This window comes from Aplysia californica, unplaced genomic scaffold (genome assembly GCF_000002075.1).
Source record: "Aplysia californica isolate F4 #8 unplaced genomic scaffold, AplCal3.0 scaffold00353, whole genome shotgun sequence".
Taxonomy (NCBI): Eukaryota; Metazoa; Mollusca; class Gastropoda; order Aplysiida; family Aplysiidae; genus Aplysia; species Aplysia californica.
The window spans coordinates 737,326-744,837 of record NW_004797623.1 but is presented as its reverse complement, the minus strand read 5'-3'; positions in this window follow the sequence as shown (position 1 = coordinate 744,837).

Sequence of the window (7,512 nt, the reverse complement as noted above, 5' to 3'; positions counted from 1 at the left end):
GGGGGGGAGGAGGCAGAGAGACAGGGACATGCATAACTTATAATAATGTTGAAAAGTACAAAGAACATAGAAATACAATTCAATCCTTGGAACAGACACAAATACGTATTGTTATTTGTTAATTTGTTTTGCTGCTTACTGAAAAGAAATTTTGTTTTTATTATACTATACCACGTCTGCGTCTATATAAGTAGCCCTTTGTGCTGTTTGCTTCTTGTAATTACAAGGCTTTTCTAAAATACGCTTGCAAGCGAACGCCCTCAACCATCAGCAATTCTCCTACGCCCCTCACCATCCCCCCTCAATTCACACGCACACACACACACACACATATTCACACGATCACACACACATGAACACACACATACGCACACATATACACAAGCACACACACACGTACACACAAACACACACACACACAAACACACACATACGCACACATACACACAAGCACACACACACACGTACACACGAACACACACACACACACACACACACACACACACACACACACCAGACATGTGAGTCATACCTATCGTCTGAGCATCAGTGTGAACTGTGGGTCATTACCGCAGGCCGCATGATTGGGTGCAAAGTTCACAGGCGAAACCGGGGTGCCACGGGTCATTGTAATATAATGTGTTGCGTTGTGGTGAAATCAGACGCTCGTCGAAATAATAAACTCGAAGAAACCGACATTTACCCGCCTTTTGAGCAGTTCTTATCAAATATCATTTTGGGCTCAACAAACATTTTTTGTTTGTTTATTCAAAACTATAATATTATATATGTTGGGATTTTACTGACAAACGTTGACCAAAAGCACCAAGAAAGTAAAAGAAAATAATATTTTAACTTCGCAGTTTCCAAGGACGCTAAAATTTTGGTGGAACTTACCAATTTGGGCGGCTATTTTGTAGCTAATTGTACCCCTGAAACCAAACGACCCAATAATCTCTTTAAATCTCAACATCTCGATTCTATTCAAGAAAGATGGGTATCTTTTCTCATCAAAAGCAAGGCAAAGGATTAAGGATTAAAGATAATACCATGCAGTAACTTCAATATCGCGCTAAAAAATTGACGAGCGCCTGATTCTACCGTGTCGGTGACATAAACCATTGTGGCGATAGATGGTTTTGCCCGATGGTCAATGATTAAAATGTATATCCTAAAGAATAGATAGAAACCACATATCATTATCTTTTTGTGTGTGCTTGTGTGTGTGTGTGTGTGTGTGTGTGTGTGTGTGTGTGTGTGTGTGTGTGTGCGTGCGTGCGCGCGTGTGTGTGTAGAGTTAGGGGGAGGGGTGGAGTGAGGGTTATTCTTTGTTTTTAACTGACTGCAGACTGCTGCTATTAAAAGATACCGCAGTGTTGCAGTCAAAATCAAAGTACAGTTCATTGACTTGACATCCGTCAACTTGACACCTACTGACGTGTGAAAACTGAACAGATTGTTCCCTTAATTGCTATAAGGTGTGATTTCTTCTTTTTTCTCTTTTTTTTTGGGGGGGGGGGGGGGGTAATGTTTTACGGCACTCGCAACTGCATAAGGTCATATGACACGTTAAACATTTTCATAGGAAATTTAGAATTTTGCCCGGGTGACGGTCGAATCCTACTCTTTTTATCGATTTTAGACCACCATCTTGACCATCAATGATTTATTTATTGAGGCATCAGCCATCTTTAGGGCACCAATGGGTCTTTAACGTGCGCAACATGCACACCGGACCTCTGTGATTTTTCGTCATTGTCCGAGAAGGCTAAGTGTAGATCTTTCTTACCAGAAGATCAGGGATGTGGCTGAAAGATAACAGTAAGAAGGAGCCAAGGAGTAGCAGTAAAAGGGCTGCAGAAAGAGTCAGGGGCCCAGAGGAGGGGGCAAAGCAGGTGAGGGGGTGGAGTCAGAAGGTGGAGACGAAAGCAGACAAAAGAACATTGTTAGAGAGCAGGAAAGGAAGTGAAAGGAGACAATGTTAGAGAAGAAAATGTTTCGGTCGCTACCCGGATTCGAACCCGGGACATTTGAATGAGAGCCGACACTTTAACCTCTAGGCCACGAGAGCCCCCTGATCTCTTCTGTGGAGCTCTTCTACTCCAGTTAAACATCATTACTGAACACCCCCCCCCCCCCGTTCCCCCCCCCTCCCCCGGTCCCTCCTTTGTCCCCTATATCCTCCATAATGAGATAGACTATGACTTACATCTGAGTCATGTTTCAGCCACACCAGAGAGTTTACAGTAATACTAGAGAGACGGCACTTCGTCGGATACGCGAAACAGTGCACTGTTGTTATGGAGCGCCTCCACGAGTGTCACCTCTCTATTACTGTAGACCCTCTCTGGCCACACCTGTGAATGCTATTAATTAGAACAAAGAGAAACAATGTCAAAGTAATTGAGAACAAAGTGTCGAGAAAAACAGTTTCATAGCAGAGATATCATAGCCTAATAATAGATTGAATCGGAACATGTCAATATTAATAAATTGATTGCCCTAGCGTCTACTTTTTCCACCTTTACAAGGCTAAAGTTTCCGTGCTGTCGCGTCCTTCAACACGCATTTCCAAACATCATCATCATCATCATCATCATCATCATCATCATCATCATCATCATCATCATATACATCATCTGGACGAGTGGAGGTGCCGCTAAGCATATTGACAATGGAGCCGAAAAAGAGCCTCGCTCTCGCTCGAAGATTTCTTCGTGAAGTCCGTCAGGCCCATTAAGGAAACAAATCATCATTATCATCATCCTCATCCTCATCATCATCATCATCATCATCATCATAATCATCATCATCATCATCATCATCATTGCCTTTCTCACCTTACACCAGGGTAATGGTCACGGACAAACACTTTCCACCTTTCTCTATCCTGGGCTAGCCTCTTGATGTTATATGTTCTATGTCTTCCCACTTTTCTGTAGGCCTACATCAATTTCTGTGACTCTTCTCCGGGTTCCACGAGGCTTTCCCCTTGATCTTTTACCCTGTGGATTCCAATCTATCACTTTCTTTGTTGTGCAGCTACCAGAGCATTAAATAACACCTGTCGTTACCCGGGGTGATCCCCACCGCCTTTCAAAATTACCAAAATTTCTCATTAGTGGACGACAGCGCCCAGGCTGACCAGCGCTGGATCAGAAAATGGCGGCTTCATTTTTGACCAGTTTGCTGGTTTCGTGGGTTGACGTGACAATCCAAGCCATTGTAGCTCTCAGGGATCCACCCTTTGTCCCATGCAGAAACAGGAAGATCTCTCTTCGGGTACATGGACAAACCCAACCATAAAGGCCCTTCCAACTCTTATGCAGAGCCGATCAGATATTGATCTTCAGAGCCCGCACAGGACACTTACACAAAAACAAGCACATAAACAGAATTAACCCCATGTGGGAATCCCATTGCAGACACTGTGACTGCCACGAGGAGACCGTTGAACATCTTCTCCTTCACTGCCCAAATCTGGCAGTTCTTCAACGCAGGCTCCTACACACACCTACAGACTTACAAAGCCTGCTCTACTCTAGCGTTGACCAGATGACTAGGACATGTGGTTACTTGAGGGAGGCATTGCGCTGCCAAGAGCGAAAATCTCGCAGCCAAAGGGATTTGAAAACAACAGCAACAACAACAGCAGCAGCAGCAACAGCAACAACAACAACAACAGCAACAACAGCAACAACAGCAACAACAACAACAACAACAACAGCATCAATCCATTGTCCCAGATTCCATGTAAGGAGTTAAAAGATGTAGTTTACTATTTTCGATCTACTGTTACAACCAACTCTTTATATTTTCTTATCTAGTTAAGCTGAACCGTAGACTCCTCTCTCCATTTCCACTCCATTGTTCACCTAACAACCCAACTTATCACCCCCTCCTTTGATTGCACATTGCTGTGCAAGCAGATACTATAGGTTCAGCTGTGAAGATTTTGGGCTGATAAACATTTATTCACACCTCAATTCTTTACAGAACAACATATGTGAGGCAGCATGGTGGATTCAGGCTCTCGTCAAAATAATCAAAGTTTAAGAAACTTGCATTTTTCCACAGGTTTGTGAATTTTCATCAATTTTTTTTTTGGCTCAACACCGTTCGTGCCCATTAAAGAACTCGTTTCTGTGCAGATTTTTCTGAAAAACGTTGATTAAAGGCACAAAAAATGTACATTTTCAGTTTTAACGGACTCTAAAGCTAAGGAACTAACTATTCTTTAGCAGCCATTTCCTCATTAGTTTTACCGCTGAAAATAGATGACCCCCCACCTCCATCATCCGTAAATATCTCGACTTGTATTCAATATAAATTGATCTTCTTTTCATCCAAATAAATACAAGTGAACAAGTCTAAAGATGATACCAATAACTCTACATGCCCAAAAATTGACGAGAGCCTGATTCCAGCACGCTGCCTCACATATGGTTACATGTGTTCTCCTGAACAGTCGGCTACCTCAACAGTTTCTTGTGAAGATCACACGTGGGCCTTTACAATTTACAAACGAAAACAACAACAACAAACAACAACAAAACAATAACTAATGTATCCTATAGAAGACCCAGAGTACGGGTTTAGGACGGTGTAGTATTCACAAAGAAACAAAACTGAAAGTCTACAATGCTGTGGTACTTTTAACTCTTTTGGATTGTGCCGAGATCGGAACAGTGTGCCCAAGCCAGGACAAGAAGCTTAATCATTTCCGCACGGAATGCCTTAAGAGAGTTCTTAGCATCAAATGGCAAAGGCAAAATACCAGACCTAGAATTTCTCAAACGTCTGTTATTCAAACTGAAAAGGACTCAACTTCGCTGGGCTGGTCATGTCGTAAGAATCCTAAAGGTAGTTTTCGGTTCTGAACTATTTTCAAGGAGACGTAAAGTTAGCACACACACACACACACACACACACACACACACACACACACACACACACACTCTCTCTCTCTCTCTCGCTCTCTCTCTCTCTCTCTCTCTCTCTCTCTCACACACACACACACACACACACACACACACACACACACACAAACACACACACACACACACACACACATACACATACACATACACACACATATACACACGCGCGCACACACAAGCGCTACAAGACACCTTGAAAATATCCCTGAAGGATTTCAACCTAAATCCTTCGGCAAGGGAGAGCCTTAAGTTCCTGACCCAGTTCCAGTAGGAGAGCTGCAGTCACGGTGGACAGCAAGTCACGTGAGACATAACGAGAAATGCTGTAGTCAAGAGAAAAGCCCGCAAGCTGCGCGCATCCACAAGCGGAAATTGTTGTATTGTTTGGTTTTTGTGAAGTGTTTTACGGCGCCCGCAACTGCATAAGGTCATATCAGCGCGCGGGACACACCTAATATTTTCAGTTGGTAGGAAATTTTGAATTTTGCCCGGGTGGCGGCCGAAGCCTTCTCTTATCGATTTTAGACCACCAAGGGATCTTTAACGTGCGCAACTTGCACACGGGCCCTCCGAGATTTTTCGCCCTTGTCCAAGAAGGCTAGGTGTAGATCTTTCCTACCAGAAGATCAGGGGTGTGGCTGAAAGACCGCAGTAAGAAGAAGCGAAGGAGTAGCAGTAGAAAGGCTGCAGAAAGAATCAGGAGCCCAGAGGAAGGGGCAAATGAGGTGAGGGGGTGGGGGCAGAAAAAGGAAACGAAAGCAGACGACAGAACATTGCTAGAGAGTTGGAAAGGAGGTGAAAGGAGACAATTCAGTCGCTATCATGATTCGAACTCGGGAACTTTGAAAGAGAGGCCAACACCTTGACCTCTAGGCCATGAGAGCCCCCCTGTGTGGAGTTTGCTGCTTGTTTCAAATTGTTTGTTGGCAACAGTGTTGTGAAGTAAAGTAATCATGATGTAACATAATAACTACCCACTTTCAGAGTAGAGCTGGGCGAAAAAGCGATTCCAGAACCGATTCCCACGATGAATGTTACGAAAGAAAAGTTCCGACTCCTTATTATGTAATGTAAACCAACGGTTTCCAGTTACTTTGATCATTAAAATCTTTTTTCTTTTTTTTTTTAAATTTGTTTTTGAAAAATACAAGTTGATTCTTCGTAGTGTTCCGAAATCAAGGTTCTCCTAAATCCTGAAGACGTTAGGACCCAACCAGGTAACCATCTGAAGAAGTCGCATCTTTAGAAAGTAAGTAATTGGGTTCGGAGTCGAGTCCTATAATTCCTAGCTTTCAATAGTCGGGAACCTAGCCGCACAGCACTATTTCAGAGTAGCATATCGAGTACTGTAATCGTTAGTACCGGCACCGTAGAGAGCAAGGGGAAAAGGAGCAGGTACACACCACAGAATTCTACACAGAATGCACTAAGTGTAGAATTCTGTGGTACACACAGAACAAAGATAGGTGTCAACGACAACACAAGCCACAATCATGGAACGTTGTAGGTTTTAAGTCTTATTAAACTCTTGAGCACAACCCGAGAAGTTGCTTAATTTATTAATGTTTAAAATTGTTGATGTTCTTGACTGTTCTCAAGTAGAATATATAACAGAAATGAAACTTTTAGACGTACAAAATGAGGCAAACTCTTTTCTGCCAGAACTTGTGTCATTGGCCACAGCAGAAGCCGCAATTCATCTTAACCTTTAATTCTTCTATTTTGCTTATGATAATGTTCTCCTCTGCGAATGCATTTGTCATTCTCAGACATTTGCGGACCAACTATTACTATTATTCCCAAGAAATGTCATAAGTTTTACTACAACTTGCAACGGTGTCTCTATCTCAAGTGTATTTCATTTGCATCTTCCTCTCTCATTTCTCGTTTATCTGGGTCTATGATGTGTCTCTCCTGGTCTCAAACGTCTTTGTCTGGTCTGTAAATATAGAGTTTCTTCTCCTGTCATTTTGGGGACCGAGCATGGCCAAACTGTTTTTTGGTTTGTTTGTTTTTGTGAGTGTTTTACGGCGCTCGCAACTGCAAATGCCATATGAGCGCGCGGGACCCATTAAACATTTTCAGTTGGTAGTAAATTTTTAATTTTTCCCGGGTGGAGGCCGAAGCCTATTCTTATCGATTTTAGTCCACCAAGGGATCTTTAACATGCGCAATTAATTGCACACGGGCCCTCCGAGATTTTTCGCCCTTGCCAGAGAAGGCTAGATGTAGATCTTTCCTACCAGAAGATAAGGGGTGTGGCTGAAAGACAGCAGTAAGAAGGAGCCAAGGAGTAGCAGTAGAAAGGCTGCAGAAAGAGTCTGGAGCCACGAGGAGGGGGCAAAAGAGGTGAGGGGGGGGGGAGGGCAGAAAGAAGAGACGAAAGCAGACGACAGAACATTGCTGGAGAGCAGGAAGGAAATGAAAGGAGACAATTTTAGAGAAGAAAACCCACCCCTCATACGAGATTCTGCCACTTTTGCTTTTCTCTTGTCTGTCTGTATGTTTCCCTCTTCAACCCCAAATCGTTTCCTCCTCTTTCCTCCCTCCTTCTCCATCCTCCTCCCCCCTC